The sequence below is a fragment of the Ursus maritimus genome, unplaced genomic scaffold (genome assembly GCF_017311325.1).
Source record: "Ursus maritimus isolate PB19 unplaced genomic scaffold, ASM1731132v1 scaffold_12, whole genome shotgun sequence".
Taxonomy (NCBI): domain Eukaryota; kingdom Metazoa; phylum Chordata; class Mammalia; order Carnivora; family Ursidae; genus Ursus; species Ursus maritimus.
The window spans coordinates 20,548,425-20,574,163 of NW_024423564.1; the positions used below are offsets into that span (position 1 = coordinate 20,548,425).

Here is a 25,739-nt window from a genome sequence, read left to right on the forward strand (position 1 = left end):
TGTAGGATCTTTACATTCTTTCTACCTAACATAACCTACTTCAAATAGACACTTAATGCATGTTTTATTGAAGGGAAGCAAATGTGATAGGATACTAGAATGTTTTCTTTTTTTTTCTTAAAATAGCTTGACTTAGGTATATTGGAAGGTTTTAACATTCCTGTCTCAGTAATTCATAAAAAGAGGAAAAATTAGTAAAGAGATTGGATTCTAGAACAAAATAGGTTCAATATTGAGAATAGAGGTGGATGACAAAGAGCTTTGAATGCTATACTAACATTTTAAACTGAAAGTTTTATGAGAGACTATGGACTATGAGAAACAAACTGAGGACTTCAGAGGGGAGGGGGGTGGGGGAATGGGATAGACCGGTGATGGGTAGTAAGGAGGGCACGTACTGCATGGTGCACTGGGTGTTATACACAACTAATGAATCATCGAGCCTTACATCGGAAACCGGGGATGTACTGTATGGTGACTAATATAATATAATAAAAAATCATTAAAAAAAAAAAACAAAAAACTGAAAGTTTTGAAAGGTAGAGGTGTGACAATATTTACTTTTTAGGAAAACAGATAATGTAGTACAGTGATCCTTTTTTTTTTTATGTTGTATTAGTCACCATACAGCACTTCATTAGTTTTTGATGTAGTGTTCCATGATTCAATGTTTGTGTATAACACCCAGTGCTCATTTCAACAGAAGGTGCTGGGGTATAGTTTGACTTAGCAGTTGAAAGTGTGGAATCTGCATTCAAATCACAGCTCTGTCACTTATGAGCGGGAAAATGTTTGGAAGGAGATTTTACTGAAAAAAATGCATAAAGTACAGTTGTCTTCTAGAGCAATATTCTGTGGCCCCACCCATGTGCTTCCTTATGTGTGGTAGGCAGAATAATGCCCATCACTTTACCCCCAAAGATGACTACTACATCCTAATCTCTGGAACTTGTAACTATGTTGCCTTGCATAGCAAAAGGGAATTTGCAGTTGTGATTGAGGTTATAGAACTTGAGTTTGGGAGATTATTCCTCCAGATTACCTTGGATAAACCAGGTGGACTCAATCTAGTCAGAAATCTTCCAGCTGTGATCAGAAATAGCAGCAACAAAGACTTCATGCACCATTGCTGGTTTGTAAGATGGAGGAAGAGGGCCATGAGCCAAAGAATATGGTGGCCTCTAGAAGTCAACAGTGGCCCTCAGTTTACAGCTAAGAAGAAAATGGGGCCTCAGTCCTTCAACCACATGGAATTAAATTCTATCAACACCTGAATGAGCAAGGAAGTGGAAACTCCCTTAGAACCAGAGAAAGGAGTGTAAACCTGAAGAAACTTTGATTTTAGCCCGGTAAGACCCGTACTGAACTCCTGACCTACGGAACTATAAGACAAAAAATTTCATTGTAAAAAAACAAAACAAAACAAAAAACCCAGAAACTTTGCATTGTGTTAAACCACTACATTTTCGATAATTTTTATAGCAGCAATAGAAAAACTAAATTTCACATTACTAACTTTTGGAATAAAAATGATTTCCAATGGGCTGTGGAAACATAGAAAATGCAATTTAAAAGTAGTTATTTTGTTTTTTATTTTTATTTTTTTAAAGATTTTGTGTATTTATTTTAGAGAGAGAGAGAGCACACAAGTGGAGGGAGGGTCCGAGGGAGAGAATCTCAGAGAGTCCCCAGTGAGTGTGGAGCCTGACGGGGGAGTCTCAATCCCAAAACCGTGAGATCATGACCTGAGCCGAAACCAAAAGTCAGAAGATTAAGTGACTGAGCTACCCAGGCACCCCTAAAAGTAGCTATTTTCAATTAAATATTAATCTGTTATTGCTACTAAGTGTGACTCTACTTCATTTTAATTAGCTTATGGGACTATGGGGAGCTTTTAAGTGTCAGGAATAGGTTTGTCTTGTTTCATGGAACACACTCATAGGAGGCAGGCCTACACCCTTCTTCTGACTGTTAGGTTAACTCAAGTTAAGAAACAAATACCCAGGGGCGCCTGGGTGGCACAGCGGTTAAGCGTCTGCCTTCGGCTCAGGGCGTGATCCCAGCGTTCTGGGATCGAGCCCCACATCAGGCTCCTCCGCTAGGAGCCTGCTTCTTCCTCTCCCACTCCCCCTGCTTGTGTTCCCTCTCTCGCTGGCTGTCTCTCTCTCCGTCGAATAAATAAATAAAATCTTTAAAAAAAAAAAAAAAGAAACAAATACCCAAATGTTTGAGAAATAGGATGTAACTGAAAGGATTAATTAGGACAGGGATTCTTGTGATAGTAAATACCTACAACACGTATAGGCTTAAGCAACAACACTAATACATTGATGACCTTATTCAAAATGGTGACATGACAGGAACATCAAAGGACACTCAACAAAGTGAGGAAAGTAATATTTGGGGGTACATATGGACAACTTGATTTTACAAGCCATGATTGGGAACTGCATAGGACTGTAATTTTTTACCTCAAACACGGCCAGTTCTTACTGATCTTCCTCTCTAGTATCTCACACCCCCTCTGCACAACACCTTATACAATGAACTTTAAGATACTATCCCTGTTCGGCTGATAAAGTGTAGCAAACTTGATTTTAAATAGATGGCCTGTCACTCCAAGATTAGATTTCGATTTTCTTCCATAAAGGACTTCCTTGAAATAACATTTATTGCAACAAAATCTGAACTATAATGCTCATTCAGTTCCATAATACCCAGCGTTACAATTCCCGTATTTAATACAGTTGACATTCCGAATAGAATTCTGTCCATTTGTAATAAATATTCTCTCATGGATTCGATCTCTGCTTAAGCTTATTATCTGATCATAGCTGCCATTCTAATCTGCCTGTGTATGTCCCCACAGGACTGCTATGCCCAGCTTCCCTTTGCTTATTCTGAGAGGAAGATGAGCAGTGCAGAGCCGGGAATGAATTGCGTAATTGGGTAAGGTTCTCTGTCCTGCCTCCAGGCTGCTCTGTCCCCTTCCAAGGGCCCACTGCCTTTTTGCCCTGCAACTCTCCTCCCCTATCAAAACAGGAATGAGTGTGATATCATCTTTTCTAACTAAGACTGATTCAGATATTTGTATTTTTAAGCGTCTTATCTCTAATTGTGGAATGAAAGGATTTATCAACAGTTAAAGTGATTTTTTTTTCCTTTTAGGCAAACAGTGGAAGGGAAATGCTGGGTTGAATGCTAACCCTGAAGGCAAAACAATTTTAGTTATAGTAGAGTGCAGTGTGTGTTGGGGGAGGAGGAAGTTGTAGTGAGAGAGGTTTGTGTGGAGAAAGACGATCAGATATCGGAAAGAACACCAGGCTATGTAAGAACCTTTCTTATTCTGGGCCTTCTCTCCTTTTGAGCCTAATGTCTCTCCTTTCATTCTTTGGCTCAAGAGTCTCAAATTTTGGGGCTCTGGGGTCCATTCATTCCTCAAAAGCAGAGCCTGAGCATGAATTAAGGTGATTGACTTTGTATGGGAGGTGCAATCCCCGGGCAGTGAGAGTGAGGGAGAGAGAAGGTAACAGAAGGTCACCATGTCGGTCACTACTCCATAATAAGCCATGGAGAGACTGAGACAATCACTTGGTAGTTTTCACCTGCTCAGCCACCCTGGGAAACTGTGCCTGAGAATGCATGAAAGAATTGATCAGTCTGGCTCCCTCTCGTCTCCCAGCTTCCACTGGTTTAGGATCCTATACTTCTGGATATAGCATCTGACTGATCAGGAAGCCAAATCCCACGCCCTGCGGTGAAGTGTTTCATCTGAGCCCATAAATGAGAGAAGCAGCCAGAGACTCCGGACATATGGGTGGTTACCTGGCTACACAGCAATAACCAAAGTGAAAGGCCAATATTCTTGGACAAGCAATTAGTTTGACTTCAAGGGGTACTATAATTTTAAAGAGAATTAGCAGGGAAGAGCAAGAAGCAGAATTGAGCAAGACAGGAAACACTCAGCAGTTTAAACTGGATTTAGTAAAGAATCATGTTGGACTAGAGACTGATCAAAGAGCTGAGGGGGTCTAATTTTCCTGGGATATGGTAACAATGAAGATGCTAAAAATCAGGTGGTAGCGCATGCTGGCTCCCTTGGAAGTGAGGGATAGCTAGTACCCCAGCCAGCAGTTGATGATGTAGGAGACAAGATCCAGTTCCCAGGAATGGAGCACAGGGTACAAAGATCCAGCCATTGGATGAGTGTCCATAGTAGGTTTCAGTTCCAGGCAGGCAACTGGAATTTTTAAAAAAAGGGGGACACCAAGACAAGGGGCCTCATAGCTGGGCTGTATAAACATGGCAGGATTTTTACAGACGGATGAAATTATTAATAGTATTTGTATTAATACCAAGAATTTGTAGTCGGTAGTGATGATGTACACTGGCTATTTCTCTATATTACTTAATTTTCCCAACGGCTCTCTTCGATAGATACTTTTATTATTTCCATCTTACAGATGAGGAAATGAAGAGTCAGGAAAGTGAAATAACCTGTCCATGGTCACACAGCTAATACATGAAGGGACTAAGACCTAAACCCAGAGGAGTCTGTCTATTCCGGAGCGTATGCCTCCAAGCACCATTGAAAATATCCAATGAATTAAAGCTCACAAAGTTCTTTTCTTTTCTTCTCACGAAGTTCTCAGCAGTTTCAGTCATATAGTAAGTACTCAGTGAATACTACATATTATCAGTTATCATTGTTACTAGTAGTAGTATTTAATAGGAGCAGTACTACTGACTGTAGTGGTAGTAGTCAGGAGGTCACTAGTGCTGGGAACCGTCCTCAGGAGTAGGGTCCGAGAGTCAGGTGCGAGGGAGAAGTCCAGATACAGGGACGCACAATGCAGAACACTGTCTTTCTAACAAATGGAATTAAGAGGTCACATAGGATAGGAGCTAAAAGCATGGACTTTAGAACTACAAAGGCCTATGTTCTGTTATTGATTAGCAGCGAGACCTTGGGGAAATTACTCAACAGATGTGAGCTTCAAATAACTCACAACTGTACCTGGCAGAGGACACAGCATATAGTAATAATTTAAGCAAAGCTTGTAGGATAAACTCACTGCTTCATTTCCACACTTTTCCACTCAAGAAAAAAACCAAAAAAACAAAAAACCCAGGGGAGCCTGTTTGGCTCAGTCCATAGAGCATACACAACTCTTGATCTCGGGGTTGTGAATTCAAGCCCCATGTTGGGCATAGAGCTTACCCAGAAATAAATAAATAAATAAATAAATAAATAAATAAATAAATAAATAATCACTACCTTTAAGCAAGCAGTAAATCACTACTGTCTCTTAAAAAACAAAAACAAAAACAAAAAAAGCTCAAAGTCAAACCAAAAACTATCCTCAGTACACAGCTGCTATTTAAACTCGTAAATACCAAGGTGAAGTCGTCCCACTGAGTGTAGCTAGTTTTTCAACAAATATAATTTGTCACCCACATCCACCTAACATTTCAGTAGCCTCCTAATCTGTGCCCCCCAACTGTCGCAGGACTAAAGAAAAATGTGTGATGTGCTGTTCCTCTCATCCTGATTCTGCATTGCCACAGCATACATTCTAGTGTTATTCATTTATCTGAAGCTATTCTGATTTGACAAGCAGGAGGAAAATTACAAAGAATGCATATTTATCCCCCCCAAAACAGGTAACTTTAAAGAAAATAACTCTCATTTTAACTATGGTGCAATTATACATGAAAATAAATATATATTAAAAGGAACAGGTCATCTCTTTCATTAGTAACCCTTCACTGCAAATTTGAATTTCACTTCCTGGGACTCAAAGAAAATAATGCTTTAATTCATGAGGGAGGGAGAAAGGAAGGGAGGAAAAGGGCGGGGTGGGGGGGGGGAAGAGAGAGAGATTGAGAAAGAGAGAAAGGAAAAGAACGTTACTGCCACCTCTCGCTCACTTCTCTAGAAATGAGAAAATGCCCAGAAACCCTGGCACTCGCTTGCCAAAGGTTCACACAGACAGTCTGACTTTTGTTTTTACTTCCATGACCTTTGATGGGTCTGAGCGCAGTCAGACCAGCTTTGCATATATATTGACACCATGGAAACCACACAGATAAGCTTTGGGTTTGTGTGCTGTGCGTACTTTGGCACTTAACAATGATACACATATTTTCCTGTTAGAGTTCCCAAAGGCTTTGTTCTGATCTTGAGTTGCTTTTCTCTTTTATTCAGCTTTTGAATTTCTTCATAATTACTTCAAAAATGCATGTATTTTTAAACTGGTGTTTTCCCCCCCTCTCTCTTAACTATAGTTCCATTTTGTTTCGGAGTGCATTGTATGAATGCTTGCTTTAACAGAATTAGGAAGGGTTCTGTTCAAGCTGAGAAACACACACTCTCCCCCTGAGCTTCTAGAAAGATACAAATAAAGGAGTCTGAGTCTCTGGAGGAGGGTCACCTTCTCAGATACAGACATTCTCTATTTCTTTCTACCCAGGAGTTTCTGAGCTCTGGTTGACATCTCTGATTGTCTTTTAGAACTGGTCCCTCCTACCCTTCTGGCAAAATATCACTTGCTTCGGTTAGTTGACACCCCCTCATTGAGTGTATCATTGAGGACAAAGTCTGCACTCCTGGAACTTTACAGAGAGACATTTCAAGAATGACAATTTTTATTAATCTGATAGATACATTCTAATTTTTAAATTGTAGTTTGCTATGGACTGAATGTTTGTGTCCTCCAAATTTCATATGCTGAAGCCTAAATCCCCACTATCGGGGCATTTGGAAGGGGGGCCTTTGGGAGGTCATTCAGTCCTGGGGCTGGAGCCCTCATGAATGGGATTCATGTTCTTATGAGAACAGACAGGAGAAAGATGATTTTTCTCTTAGCCACGTGGGGATACAGCAAGAAGGCAGTTGTCTACGAGCCAGGAAGGGGGACCTCACCAGACACCAGATGTGCTGGCACCTTGATTTTTGGCATCCTCACCTCCAAGAACCGGGAGAAATAAATTTTTATTGTTTAAGCCATCCAGTCTATATTCTTTTTTTTTTATTATTTAAGATTTTATTTATTTGACAGAGATAGAGACAGCCAGCGAGAGAGGGAACACAAGGAGGGGGAGTGGGAGAGGAAGAAGCAGGCTCCCAGAGGAGGAGTCTGATGTGGGGCTCGATCCCAGGACCCTGAGATCAGGCCCTGAGCCGAAGGCAGACGCTCAACGACTGAGCCACGCAGGTGCTCCAGTCTATATTCTTTCTATTATAGCAGCCTGAACTGAGTAAGATATTGTTTAATATGTATAACAAAATTTACTCTTTTAACCATTTTCAAGTGTACCGTTCAGTGGCATTAAGTGCATCCATATTATTATGAAACCATCAGCGCTACCCATCTCCAGAACTTTTTCATCATCCCAAATTGAGATTCTGTGCCCATCATAAAATAACTCCCTATTATTCCTTTCTTCCATCCCTGGCAACCACCATACTACTACTTTCTGTCTCTATGAATGGGATTACTCCAGGTACCTCATATATAAGTGGAATCATACAACACTTGTCCTTCTGTACCTGGCTTATTTCACTTAGCATAATGTCCTCAAGGTTCTTCCATGTTGTACCATGTGTCAGAATTTCATTCCTTTCAAAAACTGAATAACATTTCATTATGTACATATGTAACATATATTGTATATATATCCCACATGTTATATATATTCTAATACATATATTTACATTCACATACATATTCACACACATGTACAGATATACATATCATTTTGTGAATGGACAATATCAATGGACATTAAGGGTATTTCCACATTTGGCTCTTGTGAATATTGCCACTATGAGCACGGGTGTACAAATATCTGTTCTAGTGCCTGCTTTCAATTCTTTTATATATAGAGCTAGAAGTGGAATTGCTATATCGTATGGTAATTCTATGTTTCATTTGTTGGAACTGCCATAATATTTCCCACAGTGGTTAGTTACATTCTAACTAATGGTGCACAAGGGGTCCAATTTCTCTACATTCTTGCCAACACTTGGTATTTTCTGTTTTGCTTTGCTTTGATAATAGCCATCCTAGTGGATGTGAAGTGGTATCTCATTGTCATATTCTGACTTTGAATAAAATAAAGGGTGTGGTCTAAATCTCCAGATGTTCTTACCAAAGATTTGAAGTCACCACTGACAATTTTATAGCAAGCAAAGAGTATTTTATAGGATTCTTAAGATGGTGCCATTTTACTGGAATGAATGAATAATTAAAGAACAATTAGCCAAATAGTTAAAGAACCAGGCAGGATAGATGACTATGGGAAATCGTCTTGAAGAGTTACTTTTGTAAGATGCGCAGGACTTCATGTCTAATTGGATTAGAAGAGGGAAGAACATAGAAACTCTTTCATGTTTCTGATATGGGCAATTGATAGATGGTAGTCCTATTTATCAAGATATGGAACACAGGGGTGAGAAGGACTGCTCTGGGGGAGGGAATTACAACAAAATATGCTGAGTGTCCAAGTAGACATGTTCAGTATGCTCCTGAGTCTAGCAAATTGGAGAAAGCTGGGGGAGACTAAGAGATTTTGGGATTATCACTTTATGGTGATGCCATCAGCTTCGAGACTTCATTAATATGCAGGCTGAGAAGGGACAGCACAGGACAGATCAGTGGGATGCACGAGTAGCTGAGAGTGGGCAGAGGAAAAGTCAGAAGAGATGATTCTAGAGTGAGGAGAAATGAATGGTTCCATGGAAACCAGGCAAAAAAAAAAAAAAAAGAAAAAAAAGATTTTAGCCCTAAGCGTCAAAGCTGCAGACAGATTAGATAAATAAATGATGAAAACTGCCTACTGGATTTGGCACCTAAGGGCCACAGAAAACATTGATAGAGCTGTTGCAGTGGAGTGGGGGGGGGCAGGAGCCTATGGGGGTAGGAAGAAAGTGGAGAAAGCAAATAAAGCCCAGTCTTTCAAGAACCCTGGGAGTGAGTAGGAGAAATTCAGGGTGGCAGCTTAAGAAATGCACTTTTTTTTTTTTTTCAAACTGAGAAAGACTTGAGCTTGTTTACAGGCTGAAGGGGAAGAGCTAAAGAAGAAAAGGAGGTTGAAGGGACAGGAAAGAAAAGAGACGGCTGATGGATCCAGGTCCTGAAGGAGGTGGGAGGGAATGAAAGCCCAAGCACGGGTGGCTGGATTAGGGGTTTGAAACCTCTCCTTTTGGAACAGGGAAAAGAGGCTAAGTTACAGCATATGCAGATATCTTTTTAGAAGTGGGGGGAAGGGCAGGAAGTTCAGAGTATTCATGCATGATATAGCCTTTATGAAATAGGAAGTAAAGTTATGTACTAAGAAAGGGTAATATTTTAGAAAGTCAATATGGTAGAATAGTGCAGTATATGTTGAATGAAGTAAGAATTAAAAGGAAGAAGGCAACTACCATAGCAGTCTAGGTATGAGGTTATATGGGACTTAAGCAGAGTGATAGCAATGAGGTTGGAAAAGTGAGATAGACAGCATGCTCTTTTCCCCTCATTTTCTTCTGAAAGTTAGAAGGATTACTTTTTTTCTGATGAACAAATCCCAGTAGACAAAGCCCATGCCAAGGGAAATGCTATATGACACCAACATTTAAAAACATCAGAGCTGGAACAAAGCATCCCTGGAGCGACAAGACTTTCTAAAGCCAAGTTGTTAGATTACAGAGATGAATACCAGTATTAACTTGCCCTACCTATTTCAATCTCGGGGCTGCTTATCTTAGCACCTTCCCTCCCTCTCCCTCTCCTCTCTCTGTCTCTCCTTTCTCCCCTTCCCCACATTCTTATGTCTGTACATATACACAGAGAGTAGAACAATTGATTTGGGAGGAACTAGGGTAAAGGCACAAAAAATCCCGACATAAATAAAATCCTATTGAAACCAACAATAAAGATCATGATTATGAATAACCCATTTTTTAAAATTGTGGTAAAATATACACAACATAAAATTTACCACCCTAAAAAATTTTAAGTGTACAATCCAGGGGCATTAAGTACATTCACATCATTGTGCAACCAATAACACTACCCATCTTCAGAACTCTTGCATCATTCCAAATTGAAATTCTCTTCCCATTAAACACTAATTCCCCTCTCCCCACTCCCCAGGGCCGCTGGTAACCACTATTCCACTTTCTGTTTCTATGAATTGAACTACTCTAGATACCTTTTATAAACAAAATCATAAAATATTTGTCCTTTTTGTCTGGCTTATTTCACTTAGCATAATGTTTTCAAAGTTCGTCCATGTTGTACCACACATCAGGATTTCATTCCTTTTTAAGGCTGAATAATATTCCACTGTGTATGTATGTGTATATATATATATGTATGTATATACGTATATGTATGCATATATATATACACACACACACACATACATACGTACCACATTTTGTATATCCATTCATCCATCAAAGGACAATTAAGTTGGTTCCATTTTTTGGCTATTATGAACAATGCTGCTGTGAACATGAATGTACAAATATTTGTTCTAGTCCCTGCTTTCAATTCTTTTGGATATATATCTAGAATTGGAATTCTTGGATCATATGGTAATTCTATGTTTAATTTTTTGAGTCACCACCATACTATAACAGCAGTTACACCATTTTATATCCCCACTGGCCATGCACAGGGTCCCAAGTTATTTACATCTTTGCCAACATTTTTTATTTTCTGTTTGTTTGTTTTTAATAATAGCCACTCTAATGGGTGTGAAATGGTATCTCATTATGGTTTTGAGTTGCATTTCCCTAATGGTTAGTGATGTTGAGTGCCTTTTCATGTGCTTATTGGCCATTTGTACATTTTCTCTGGGGAAATGTTTATTCAAATCTTTTGCCCATTTTAAAATCAGCTTGTTTGGCTTTTTTATTGGTAAGTTATAGGAGTTCTTTATATATTCTGGCTATTAATCCCTTACCAGATATAATTTGCAAATAGTTTCTCTCATTCTCTGGGTTGCCTTTTCACTCTCTTGATAGTGTCCTTTGATGCACAAAGTTATAAATAGTTCATTTTGACTCCAGTTAATACAAAGTGGTGTACTAAAAAGAGAAAATTTCCTTTGGAAGGGTTGTGAGAGATGGTACCTGACATGAAGTTCCAGACAGCTGGCCCTCTTGCCAGCTGCCTCACATTGAGTTCTTGCAAAAGCTCCCCTTGCAAGACCCTTTGGGGGCTGTTCTGCTGCCCTCAGGAATAAAAGCCTCTATGATCCAGAGTTGCTATGCACCAAATTTTGATGCCTTTTAAATACCTTGATGCCCGTAGCACTAGAAACGCTTTCCTATTTAAAATAAAAGTTAAATTTTAAAATAAAAATAAAATATAATAAGAAGTTCTCTGAAGTAAATTTGAAACAAAACCTCTAGTTACCATATATTTATTGAATACCTTATTTGCACCAAAAAGACACTGAACCTCTTTCTAAAAATTTCTACAAATATGGAACAATTTTTTCATTCATTCATTCATGCACTCAGTGAATATTTATTGAGCCTTTATTTTGCCAAGTCTTTCTTGTCATAAGCCACTGGCAGAAGATGGCAAAGAAACCACCCTAATGGGGGTGCCTGGGTGGCTCAGTCATTAAGTGTCTGCCTTCGGCTCAGGGCGTGATCCTGGATCCCTGGGATCGAGCCACACATCAGGCTCCTCCGCTGGGAGCCTTCTTCTTCCTCTCCCACTCCCCCTGCCTGTGTTCTCTCTCTTGCTGGCTGTCTCTCTATCAAATAAATAAATAAAATCTTTAAAAAAAAAAAAAAAAAGAAACCATCCTAATGATCTCCTTATTAGGACACAGTTATTCTTCAGTCAACATGACCCAAATTATCTGCCCCAGACTACAGATGCCTCCAGACTCTGGCTTCCTAGGTTTTCTTGTTCTGGCAATAGCATATGATAGGCTGAAGAGAACAATGGCCAAGAATCAAAATAGCTTAGCTGGTTTCTATCATGGTAAGTCCTGTGGAGGAACTTTTGCTGTTCCTCCTGCTTTCCAAAAATACTGATACTTGACTAGCATTGAAAATCATGGAGGGGCACCAGGGTGGCTCTGTCAGATAAGCATCTGCCTTCAACTCAGGTCATGATCCCAGGGTCCTGGGATTGAGCCCTACATTGGGCTCCCTGCTTAGCTGGGAGCCTGCTTCTCCCTCTCCCTCTACCTGCCACTCCCGCTGTTTGTGCTCTCTCTCTCCCTCTGTCAAATGAATAAATAAAATCTTAAAAAAAAAAAAAGAAAGAAAATCATAGAGGAAAAACTAGCCTATATTTTTCATCCTTGCAAATGTCTGACTTGACTACATGATATGTACAGATGTTTTATCCTGCAAGTGGACACCACACTGGGCAGGAACCATATTCCTTCTTGCCACCATATCAAAAAAGTTACAAAAATCTGGATTTCAGGCTTCTCTTGAAAAAGTAGAAGACCTGGGGGTGCCTGGGTGGCTTAGTTGGTTGAGTGTCTGCCTTTGGCTCAGGTCACGATCCTGGACTCCCAGGATTGAGTCCCACATCGGGCTCCCTGCTTGGCAGGGAGTCTGCTTCTCCTTCTGACCCTCCCTATTTTCGTGTGTGCTCTCTTTCTCTCAAATAAATAAAATCTTTTAAAAAATTAATTAAAAAGAAAAAGTAGAAGATCTGGCAACCCTCAGTCCATGTTCTCACCTGTCAAGAAATATATCTTTTTCTTTTTCTTTTTTGTTAACTGGATGACCATTTGTCCATTCATTCATGTTGAGTATCCACTCTAGAGAAGTCATCGTGCTAAGCATCAGGGATTATTAAACATTGTCACTGTAGAATTTGCTCCAGGGTTTTTGGGAATGGGATGAAGCAGAAACCAGATCTGGCTGACCCTCGTCAGGAAAACTAAACTGGCTTTAAGTTCAGCCTTCTTTAACAGAGTGACAAGCGTTTCAAACTGAAAGATTAGGCCCTACGTGGTTGAGCACTGGTCTTTAAGTTGGGGTACAAATATGAAGAGGAAGAAAGGAAGAGTGTTACAGGTCCTGTGAAATCCTCCCATTTGGGATAGGCTTCCCAGACAAGTGGATACAGATCCAGTTTCCAGAGAGAAAGGACTGGCAAGTAAAGATATTAGGCTCTAAACTAATAGGGATTGTTTTGGGTGGTGGTGGGGGCAACAGCGGTGGGCAGTACATTCACAGGTCGGTCTGAACTCACTGCTGGTTGCTCCATTGGTAAAGATTAAGCCTAGAAACTGAGCAGAGCTGAGCCTGCAAACTGAAGGCTCTCAGTTCTTACACCTGAGCAAGGTAAGAGAAAGGCATAACTGATTTAGTAGACTTGTTTATGAACTACTAGGTATCACAGAGAAGAAAGTTCCCCTTAACCTGCTGGAATCAGGAGGTTTTTCAAGGTGATATTTTAACCATTTTAACCTTCAAGGATTAAGCCAGAGTTTCACAGATTGAGAAGAGGATAAAGGAACAGGTATCCAACAAACACACATTAACCACCAACTGAGGACAACATGCTGGGTGTATAAAGATGAATAAACTAGGTACCTACTTTCAAGTAGCATAGTCTTGTGGGGAGAAAAATATACAGCAATCCTTAGAATAAATTAAAATTAGTGTAATAACATAAATATTAATATAAAGTAGGAAGGCAACAGAAAAGCAAGAGAAAAGAATTCTCCTAGTAGGAGTAAGAAGAGGTTCATACAGGAGGGGGGTTTAAGTTGGGTCCTGACAGATGTGGATGAATTCACCAGACAGACTGTGAGGGCGTTCCAAGCTGAAGATAGAGTGTGATGGAGCACTGGACCTTGAAAGTACATTTCAGAGAGTTGCAAACAATTCATCATTGCTGAAGCATAAGGTAAGAAGAAGGAAGCAATGAAGATAAAGTTGCCGAAGGATGAGGGCTGGAGGACATTGGCAGTTTGGAAGAATGCCAAGTAGTCTGCAGTGGCTGGAGTGTAAGGTGCACAGGATAGAATGACTTGCTGATGTTACAAAGATAGTATAGAACGGATTGTTAAGGCCAATATATGTTACGGAGCTGTGGTTTTTAAACTTTTCAGAAAGTATAGTCCCCTTTAAGTTTAGATTATTTCTGAGGACCCACTCCCAGAAACTAGGGAGGATCACAAATATCCTGAAGTCCATATATTGCTCTCCCAGGGTTCTCAGGTCTCAGGGAAGACCCCTTGCTTTAAAGAGGTGTTTCCAAACCTTCTCAGTAGAGGCCCAAATGAAAACCGGTAATATTTGAATAACATACTGGGGTCACCACAGAAGAAAGCGCTTGAGGTTAGAGATGATGAACTGGAGATCTGGCTATGCCCTTCCACCCAGGTATCCGAAGGCTATAGTGATCTTGTCACACCGGTAACCCATGTGGTGAGCAATGAACTACTCACTTTGGGTTTCCAAGTAGAATAAAATGATCAGTTCTGCATTTAAAAAGATAACGCTAGGGGTGCCTGGGTGGCTTAGTTGGTAGGGCGTCCAACTCTTGATTTGGGCTCAGGTTATGATCACAGGGTCCCAGGATCAGCCCCCTGCTGGGCTCCATACCTCCATGCTCAGCAGGGAGTCTGCTTGAGGATTTCTCTCCCTTTCCTTCTGCCCCTCCCCCCATTTGAGTCCTCATACATGCTCTCTCTCTCTCAAATAAATAAATCTTTAAAAAATAAAAATAAAAAGATAACTCTAGCAGCAAGGTAGAGAGTAGGCAGAAGGCAATTGGGTCAATTAGAAGTTTTCCTAGAAGAGCACAGGGAAATGGCTGCAAAGGCCCATCATGTACCATTGGTGGAGAGGAGTCTAGAGACTTTAAAAGACAAAAAAACCCAAAGATCTGGTGCCACTGATAGCTTCAGAATTTCCACACAGAAGGAGTGTGGGGTATCCTCTGGGTTAGGAAAAAGGAGCAGGGGATTTGCAGAACCACCAAAGACGCTTAGGTACGTTGCTTACTGCACAAGTCAAGTCTTACTGGTGTGTGTAAAATAATTTACCTGAAGCTCATGTTGTTTTAAAAAAATCAAATGTAAGCATGATAAAAATCACTTAAGTCCTCTCTTAATATAGATGGTTCAGAAGATTTCAGCTTGATGAAAGGCAACTTGGTAAGCAATAACATTGTTTAAAATGTTACAAACTTATTAAGGAGTCTGTTAGATTTCCATTTTAGATATTTTATGTCTTATAAATCCTTCTAAAACACTGGCTGATGAATATAAGGGTTTTTTTTCTCCCTACATCATCATATTTTAGGTTTATCTGATCAAAAGGGTGGGGTTCACGATCCACAATAACCACAAAGCCACCTAAGACACAGCAGCATGGCATGTAAAAATCATTCAGGTGTGCAGTAGTGGGTATAAGTCTAGTAAATTATGTTCCGTGCTCTTGTACTTGATGCTGTAGATTTTAATAATCTAGTTAAAAATGTGGTTCAAAATGTGTCCACCAAGTTCTGCTCTTGCATTCTTATTTTTACTTGTCACCATGAAGGTAGTATAGGTGTGATTTTTTTTTTTTTTTCTAAATAAAACCGTTGAGGGGATTTCCTACTTCTTTTCTCCTTTACTCTTTTTTTTTTTTTAAAGATTTTATTTGTTTATTTGAGAGAGAGAAAAAGAGCACAAGCAGGGGGAACAGCAGAGGGAGAAGGAGAAGCGGACTCGCTGAACAAGGAGCCTGATGCGGGGCTCCATCCGGAGATCCTGGGATCATGACCCAAGCCGAAGGCAGAGGCTTAACCAACTGAGCTACCCAGGCATCCCTCTGCTTTACTCTTCAACACAAAAGTTTAGAGATTTTTTTTTTCCCACAAATGATTACACGGGTACTGTGAATTTTAAACCGATTTTCTTTTTCTACAGAAATCAAAATATCGTCACGTTTCCTTGAACTCTGGCTGTTGAGAACCCAGGGGACCCTCAGAAGAGCAGAGTACAGCTTGGGACGGGAAGGACTGATCACAGCGCTCCACAAGCCTGCACTGTGCTTACCTCCTATAGGCACCTGCTGGACGTCTTGCGCACAATTCATTTGAAAACTGCAAAACACATGCTGTAGTCAGGTGCGTGGAAGGTATGGCTGACCACGTCAACCGAAAGAACGGATATGAGCTAGTCTATATCTCACTAGGAGTGAAAAAAACAAGGCAGGAAAACAGAGTGGTTTCAGAGAGATTCCCACCCACCTTACTGCCGGAAGGAAACCCAGCCCTCAGAGACCCAGAGAGGAAAGGTGCGTTGGCTGGATTCTCCCGGGCAGAGTGCCCACGGGTACCTGCAGAGAGCGAATTTGCATAGATATACAGTGCAGGGCGTGCCGCACTTCCGCCTCTTATCAAAGCTACGGTGAGGCTGTGCTTCTCTGCCAAACTAATTGTGGCTGCTCTGCAGGTGACTCAAGAATCAGAGGAGAGAGGGGTCCCCACACAGAAGGAAGTATGACGCGGCTTCCCCAGCCAAGGCCAGTGTCAGAACAGTTACCATAATATTGCCCAGAATCGTGTCCTATCAAAAAAAAAAAAAAAAAAAAAAAGGCCTGAAAAATCTATAGTCTTTAAAATCTAATATTGATCTAATTATCACTTGCACCCCTGGATTTTCCAAATTTGCCAATATAACACCATGGTTGGAAACACATTTTTGTTAAGGGATCTGAGCTCAGTCCTAAAATAATTTCACCTGGGCTTCAGGATAGGATTAACTTCCATCAGAAATTCTTGGTGTTGGTGATACAGTTAATTTTCTTAGAAGCAGTGAGATATTAGATCTATGTTCATAACCAGGTAATATATAACTAGTAATAGTACAAGCTGTCAATGTATCATAACCAAATCATCATTTCACTGCAGTGGAAACTCAAGTTCAGTTTTCCTCCTATTTTCTGGTCCTATTTCAGCATGACCAGAATGAAGGTCAGCCATCATAGCCAGTAATACAAATAAGGATCTGATTTTTGTTTTTAAGGAGAAATAAGAGGGGCACCTGGGTGGCTCAGTCTGTTAAATGTCTGACTCTTGATTTCAGCTCTGGTCATGATCTCAGGGCCATGGGATCAGGCTCTGTGCTCAGCAGAGAGTCTACTTGGGATTCTCTCTCTCCTCCCTCTCCCTCTGCCCCTCCCCCAATCTCTCTCTATCTCACAAATAATAAACAAACAAATCCTTAAAAGGAGAAATAAGATATAATTTCCTTACGTGGTACATGTCTAAAATCTTCATATTGGAGATTTATGTACTAAAATATTTAAAGCTATATTATAAGTATAATTTTTTCATTATAAAAAGAGACCTAGAAATATAGTATGTGATATGTACAATTTGAGTTTTCTTCCTGACTAACCAAGAATTATCAATTATACTTTTCACCTAGAAAATCAGGATATTTTACTTTTTTAAAGAGTTTTTTATATTATTCTTAAGCAATCTCTATACCCAACATAGGGCTCGAACTTATGACCCTGAGATCAAGAGTCGCATGCTCTACTGGCTGAGTCAGCCAGGTGCCCCAAGATATTTTAATTTTGTTTTAATATGACAAATATGATTCAGAGTTAACCTTGATTAAAATCATCATGTGTTAAGTAACTCCACAGTATAAAATTGTGGAGAGAGTTAGGGGAAAAATGACCAAGAGGAAGTCTGAAATATTAGTGTAGACTGGATAACTCTGGTATTTAAGCTTTTTTTTTCCCCCCCCCCCCGAGAGTGAGGGAGAGAGCGCACGTGAGCCAAGTGCGTATAGGGAAGGGAGGAGCAGAAGAAGAGGGAAGACAGGGAATCTCAAGCACGCTCCCCATCCCGCGTGGAGCCCAACGCAGGGCTCGATCTCACAACCCTTAGGTCATGTCCTGAGCTGAAATCAAGAGTCAATGCTTAACCAGCTGAGCCACCCAGACGCACTTGATAGAAACTTTAAAAATTTGAATCACATGTGTTTTTTACCACTACATTTAGGAAATAAATTGTTCGGATTGAATGAATATTCTAGTTTACTGAGAATAAGAAAACTTTTTTGTTTTGACCTACGTTGTGGGAAACTTGATAAAATATATTAGTTTACTATCTTCCCTGAGGAGGAAAAATATGACAACCGTGAGTAAGTGACTCTGGATCTTAGAATGCTGAACCAGGGTTTTACTTTTCCCCTTTATTAATTCATTCATTTGACAAATACTTACCGAACATCCACTATATGCCAGGTACGATGCTGGGCAAAAGCTCTATTTGGTGGTCATTGTACATGCAATGGAAGAGGTATAGACAAAGAGTTCAACGTGTAGAGACTCCAAGTTATACCTTGGAAACTGTTAAAAATTCCTGTCAGCTTGTTTTTGGTAATATCGAGATTTTGCCTGAAAGATTGCAATGTCTTTTCGCTGCATACTCTTAAAATAAAATCTGCTTAAGTGAAATTTCTGGTTAATCACATTTTTACAGTAGTACAAGATAATTCTATAAAGCATTTACTACGATGTTATGGGAACCACTAATTGTTTACTTGTGTATGACTGGCAGGAACGCACTGGGTACCCAGTAGTCTTTTCTCGATGTCCACATGAAGAGGCTGTTTCCTGATAGAAAGGATAGGCCATGGATGTAGAAACAGTACAGCCTCAGAAGTCAGACAGACCTGACCATTCAACTCTGGGGTAAGCTCTTCACGTTAGCCTTAGTCCCCTTACTTGCAAAATGGAATAATACTGTCTAACCTAATGTTATTCTGAACATTTGAGAAGATAATTCATTCAACAGATATTCAGCAAGTGCTTTATCCTGAGCAATGGAGAATCATCACAAGGTCCTAAACAGAAGAAGCAAGATAATTAGATTTAAACTTTGGGAATATCACTCTGGCTGCAGTATGGGGAATGAAGGTGAGGCAAGATGGGAGGGAGGGTAACCAATTAGGAGCCTATTATTAGTCAGAAATGAGTGTAGCCTTCATTGAAGTAGAGGCAGTGAGGATGAAGAGAAGTTAATGGGTTTGAGCATTATTAAGAAATTAAAGGTACAGCATAGGGAATGTAGTCAAAGGTATTATAATAGTGCTGTGTGGTGACAGATGGGAGCTACCCTTGTGGTGAGCACAGCATAACATACAGAGTTGTCCAATCACCATGTTGTCCACTTGAAACTAATGTAACATCATGTGTCAACTATACTCAAATTAAAAAAAATTAAGAAAATAGCATCAAGAAGAGAAGGTGACATGCTGCATGTCATGGTAGGAGTGTAAGTCTAAAGGCACATCTAAGTGGATATCTTGGGTATCTTACTTGGATCTCTGAGTGGACGGAGGTGACATTAACTAGAAGAGAAAACATTAGAAAAGCAGCAGGTTGTGGGAAGAATGACAAATTCTGTCCTGGTTAGGTAAGGTCTTCTGAGGTGCCTTGGGGGGCCCAAGCAGTGACGGACAACATGAGTTTGGAAATACGGGTCTGGACATAATGCAGGGGAACGTGACAGAGAGTAGAAGCTCAGTCATCAGTGACTATTACTGAACAGACCTCCTAGATGGTGGAACATATCTCTGCTTCCCCGAGTGGCCTGGAAACATCCACTTCTCAGGGACTATGAGCTACTCATCCTAGTGCAGCATAAGTAGTTCATCGTTTGGAAATTTTCACAACTGCTTGCACTACCTGAATGCCCCATCTAGATTCTGTCTCAGCCTCTCAGTTTTCCAAATGCTGTTCAAAAAGAATGACTCTATTGTTTCATTTTCAGTGGACTATATGTTAGTTTTCCACTGTGATTTCTGAGAACTTCAAGCTTCTGGAACTGTTTTCAAGATGCGTTAGAGTACATACATACTCTCCCTCATTCTGGTTTCCCACACAGCCCTTGTGTGTACCATGTTGGAGCACATAGATAGACGTCATAACTGGGGAACAACATTCACCCCGGAGTGGAGAAAACACAAGGAGCCCTAAGAGAGAAGACCAATGTGCATTCCAGACCAATGTGCGCGATGGGGCAGCGAGGGGACAGTGCTATGATATGACCCTGGGGAGGCAGGCAGGAGTCCGATCACACTTGGAACATGCAAAAGTCCAGAGGTGAGAACGTCACTTGTTCAGGGAACTGAAGTTTCGGTAATTCGGAGAACAAAGAGGTGAAACTGCAGAAGCATTTGTGGGAAGAGGTTCAGATCACGCAGGGCCTTATGAACCACATGAGGAAGTGCGGACTTCATCCTGACAGCAGTGGGAAATTATTGAAGTTTTACAGGAGGGAGATTTGCAGTTTAGAAAGACCACTGGGTTCTCATGAGGAGGATGACTGGATGGGCGGTGGCAGCCCAGAGGCTGTTACAAAATGCCAGGGGGCATAGAAAGGTGGCCGAATACATGCCAGGGAACCAGGGGAAAAATGAAGCACATACATTCAAGAACTACTGGAGAAGAATAATTTGCAGACTGGTGAATATCTGAATGTGGGGAGTCAAGGAAGGCAGAAAGCATAGTGACTGTCACCCAAGTTTCCGGTCTGGGCAACCCATGGCGGCATCATTCTACTCTGTCCCTCTTTCTTCTACAGACAGAGCTGTCTGCGGGCGGAGGCCATTGCTCTCTTTTCCTCCAGGGTGACTGTAAAAATACTTATGTTTCCAGTCAGTGGATATTAAGTTGATACTGAAGAAAATGCCCACCTGCGGCAGCTGCTTCTCATGGAAGAAGATCTGCCCTAAGGAGTCAGTGACAAGCGGAGGTCTAGAAGGGAGGTTAGCAACAACCCGTCCGCTCTGCAGGGACACCATTCAGGACCTCCTCCATACTGATGTTCCCGGGTGGTCTCATTTTGAAGGAAATAGCACCAAGGGGGCCAAACCTGGTTCCTTAAGAATTTAAGTTCCCTACTCCTTCTGCCAAAGTTTAACAGATGGAGTCACAATTTCTTTAAAGTGATCATAAAGCATATTCCTTTTATCATACAACTGTAAAATTCTACAAATCGGGTTACCATGTAGCAATACCTGTACTCACCAATTCTAAGATTTGATTTATTGACACTCTAAGCATTTCTAATTCTTCATACACTGACCACTAGCAGGAACCACAACTTTCTGTTTAACAAGTCTTTTAAAAACTACTGTGGCTTACCACAGCCCCTTGAAGAGGTGCTTTTTTTTTTTCACTCTAATATTATTATACTAAAGCTTATCATCTGATATACTCAGAACATACCAGAACTTTTAGTGTAAAATACTTTTAAATTCAGTTACCCCGAAGCTCTTGCTTTTAGTTTGATAGTAATTCTGCTTCAGACAGGATGTACTTCATTTGGGGAGGGGGGGGGGAAGATCATAAAGGAACTTCCAAGAGTTTATTTCTCTGAAACCATTTTAAGAAGTAATAAAGATTCACTGCTTTTTTCCTGAGAACTGAGAATAGTTTTTAGTAAATGCCGTAAAGAAAATGTGCATAATTTTATGAAAACACAGTATTTTAGGCTATATTAGTTAATAACTGAAGGTATTTGAACATTTTTAGTGAGGAAGAAAAATACCTAGGGGAATTTTAGGTGAACCAAGAAATCGAAACAAGTTGATTAAATTAGGTTGCAGATTTTCCTTTCTTCCTTTTTAAAAATGTTTATGTACAGTGTTAAGTATCTGATAGATGCCTAACCAATACATTTTTTTGACTAAAGGTCCTGCGTTTTTCAGTCTTAGGAGGTAGCATATTTCTGTTTAATTTTTGCGTTGCAACTGGAATTTACAGGTCTTACATTTGTTTATAAACACAACCAGGGCCCTCCTTTAGTCAATCAACACCATCATCAAGAGTCCTCCTTGCACAAAAGCATTTTAAGGAACACAAAATAAATGCTATTTATTTGTTTATTTATTTATTTATTTATTTTTATTTATTTATTTGAGAGAAAGAGCATGAGTAAGGGGAGGACCAGGGGAGGGACAGAGGGGGAGGGGGAGGGAGAACAAGACTCTGCTGAGCAGGGAGCCTGACAAGGGACTCCATCCCAGGACCCTGGGATCATGACCTGAGCTGAAGGCAGACGCTTAACTGACTGAGCCACCCTGGAGCCTGCCTTTTTTTTTTTTTTCATTCTGGGACTACAAAGCAAAAAAACCTCGAAGCACTTTATTTCCACTGAGAGCAAATACGTCACTTTAGAATCTTTTTACTTTTTTTTTTTTTTTTAAAGATTTTATTTATTTATTTAACAGAAACAGCCAGTGAGAGAGGGAACACAAGCAGGGGGAGTGGGAGAGGAAGAAGCAGGCTCCTAGCAGAGGAGCCTGATGTGGGGCTCGATCCCATAACGCCGGGATCAGACGCTTAACCGCTGTGCCACCCAGGTGCCCCAGAATCTTTTTACTTTTTAATCACTGCTGAGTTACACTGGAATAGAAAATTTGACTTTGCTGAATGTAATACGTAGTTATCCCAAATTTTAAATATCAAAAATTAAAGGTCTTTTCTTATTTGGAAAGGAAACCCTTCTAAGTGTTCTAACTAGGAGTAGATTTAAATATATTACATAATTTATATTTCCCATATCACTTGGCATTGCTTCCAAAGGATCTGACATCAGAAAATAAGTATTTTATCACAAAGAAATAACTGATAGGGGGCGCCTTGGTGGCTCAGTTGGTTAAGCGTCTGCCTTTGATCAGGTCATCATGAGCAGGGTGCCTGCTTCTCTCTCTCCCTCTGCCACTCCCCCAGCTTGTGTTTTCTGCCTCTCTCTCAAATAAATAAATAAAAACTTTTAAAAAAAGAAATAGCTGATAGTTGAGATGATTTCCCCTAGTTTGGTCTTCATCATGAGAGTATATGTTAAAGTGCCTTACATTAATTTTCACCCTTTTTAATAGAGTGTTTTCTCTATAACCTTTGATTTCTCTAATACATAGCAGAGCCTAAATACCTATCCACCAGTTAGGAGCTCTGTATATGGGATTCCGAGCACTGAAAAGGAGGTTTAACTAGGTGATCTTCCCTAACATTCCACAATAACAAGGAGAATGATGATAAAGTTGTCACGTTACCTGATGTACTCTCCTGACATTGCTCCGAAGTTGAGGAGTAAGTACACTTATTCTCATCTTACAGCTGGAGAAAAGAGCTGTAACTTTCTGTAAATCATACTATTCTCTGTAGATCTGGAATCGAAACCTCAGTCTTCTGACTGTCTTTCCTTACAGAATAACCAAAGTTGTTTATAAACAACTTGTCTTTCTGTTTTTCTGAACCTTTTTAGATGACCTCTCGCTTTCTAAACTCTGCAAATTCTTTTTCTCAGGAGCGGTGACAGTTCTCTCATATGCTGACAGAGGTACGAAGTTGAGCTAATCGCGGGGCTTTAGGTGAATCGTCAAAGCAAGCCAGTGGGAACATGTAAAAAATAAATTTTAAACTTCAACTTAAAATCTGCATGGATAACCATTCAAGTAAATGATTGGCCACATTTATTAGCGATCACTGGCTTAAATCCTCATGACAGTTAACACCGTATATTCTTTTGATAAAACAACATTACATTTTGGAGTTCTTTACCACAAATTTGAAATTGAAACATGTGGGGCTCCAAGGTGGCTCAGTCAGTTAAGCGTCTGCCTTTGGCTCAGGTCATGATCTCATTCCTGGGATTGAGCCCTGTGTCGGGCTCCCTGCTCAGTGGGGAGTCTGCTTCTCCCTCTGCCTCTCCCCCTGCTCATGCTCTCTCTCTCTTCCGCAAATAAATAAAATCTTAAAAAAAAAAAAAGGAATAGAAACATGTAAAAATGGGATTTCCAGGATCAAATGAGCTATAGGGGCACCAAAACACATTGCGGGATGCTGGTTAAATGTAGTTTTGGCATAATTTTACAAATATAAACTATTTGAGAAACTGGAAGTTCTTTATGCATTATCTTCCAAAACTTAAACATTATAATAACAGAATAGCAGTGTTATTCTCTTACAGAGAGAATTTTGTTTGTTAGGAGTTAGTTGTTTTACTATCCCTGGAGATATATCTGGAAAGAGTCAAGTTCACAGTAAGAGCTCAATAAGTATAAGTTGAATGAATAAATACACGAGTCTCAAGTTCTAGAGAGAAGTCTGAAATTCAGAAATAGATTGAGGGCCACAGCTGACAATGAGGGAGCTGCATTTATGTCAGATGGAAGAAAGACGAGTGTGTAGAAGAGAAGTTCTCATGAATGCACACAGATAAGAAATATGAAGTTGGATAAGAGATAAAATTATTTTGATGATATGTCATCTATAATTGGAGTTCAATAAGGTAAGCAGTACCAAAGAAATATATAAAAGTCAATAACTGTTAGACACAGAAAATAATCTGGAAAATGTAAAGGAAATTGTGTCATAGATAATACATAATATAATGAATGGGAATAAATTTCACAAAAATATATAGAACTTACATGAAAAAATTATAAATATCCACTCTGAGACATAAAAAAAAGATTTGAATAATGGAGAGCTAATCCCAAATTAGATGATAAACTTGACAGTCAAGATTCCAACAGCCCACTACGTACCTATTAGAATGGCCCAAATCCAAAATACTGACAACACCAGATGCTGACAAAGATGTGGCACAACAAAAGTTCTCAGTCACTGCTGGTGTGAATAGGAAAAGGTACGATGATTTTGGAAAAGAGTGTTTTGTAGTTTCTCACAAAATGAAACATATTCTTATCATACGATCCAGCAACTGTACTCCTTGGTATTTATCCAAAGGAACTGAAAACTTATGTCCACACAGGGGTACCAGGCTGGCTTAGTTGGTAGAACATGTGACTCTTGATCTCAGGGTCATGAGTTTGAGACCCACATCGAGAATGGAGATTACTTAAAAATAAAAACATGTCCACACAAAAGCCTAGACATAGGTATTTATGGTAGCCTTATTCATAATTGTTAAAACTTAGAAAAACCAAGATATCTTTTAGTAGGTGAATGGATAAATAAACTGGTATATCTTAGATAATGGAATATTATTCAGTGCCAAAAGGAAATGATCTATCAAGCCATAAAAAGACATGGAAGAACCTTAAATGCATATTACTCAGTCAAAGAAGCCAATCTGAAAAGGCTACATACTGTGTGATTCCAACTATATGACATTCTGGAAAAGGCAAAACTATACAGACAGTAAAAAGTTCAGTGGTCATCAGGGGTTGGGGGACAAGGAAGGATGACTAGGCAGAGCACAGAGGATTTTTTGGGCAGTGAAAGTATTCTGCATGATACTGCAATGATAGATACATGCTATTACACATTTATCAAAAGGCAAATGTATAATACCAAGAGTGGACAACATACATTCCAATGTACGATACTAAGAGCAAACCCTAATGTGAACTATGCACTTAGGTGATCATGATGCCTCAGTGATGGTTCATTCATCATAACAAATGCACCACTCTGGTACTAGATGATGGGAAGGTTGTGAGTGTGTGTGTGTGTGTGTGTGTGTGTGTGTGTGTGTGTGTGTGTTGAGGGAGGTCATGAGTACATGGAACTCTGTACTTTCCACTCATTTTCGCTGTGAGCCTAAAGGTGCTCTAAAAAAAAAATAAGTCTATTAAAAGAATTGTAACAACTTTAACAAAAAACTTGAGTGAAGATTATAACATTTATATTGTATAATAAAAGTACAAAAATTTCCAGGAAAATTCTGCAACGGAAGAATTTTGGGGAGTGAAGAATTGAGCAGAGAACT

At 39.9% G+C, this 25,739-nt stretch overlaps 1 long non-coding RNA gene across 17 annotated transcripts in view; it reads right to left on the reverse strand.

The window, feature by feature from the left end:
* The window catches only part of LOC103669321, a 171,944-nt gene that overhangs the window by 53,339 nt on the left and 92,866 nt on the right, over nt 1–25,739 (reverse strand). For 2 of the 17 annotated variants that reach the window (XR_005834093.1, XR_005834090.1), the window contains exon 3: nt 24,553–24,634. The exons of 14 other annotated variants lie outside the window; for them this stretch is intronic. This is a non-coding gene — a long non-coding RNA (uncharacterized LOC103669321). The remainder of the gene's footprint in view (nt 1–24,552; nt 24,635–25,739) is intronic. One more of the 17 variants, XR_005834092.1, reaches the window with a different exon arrangement.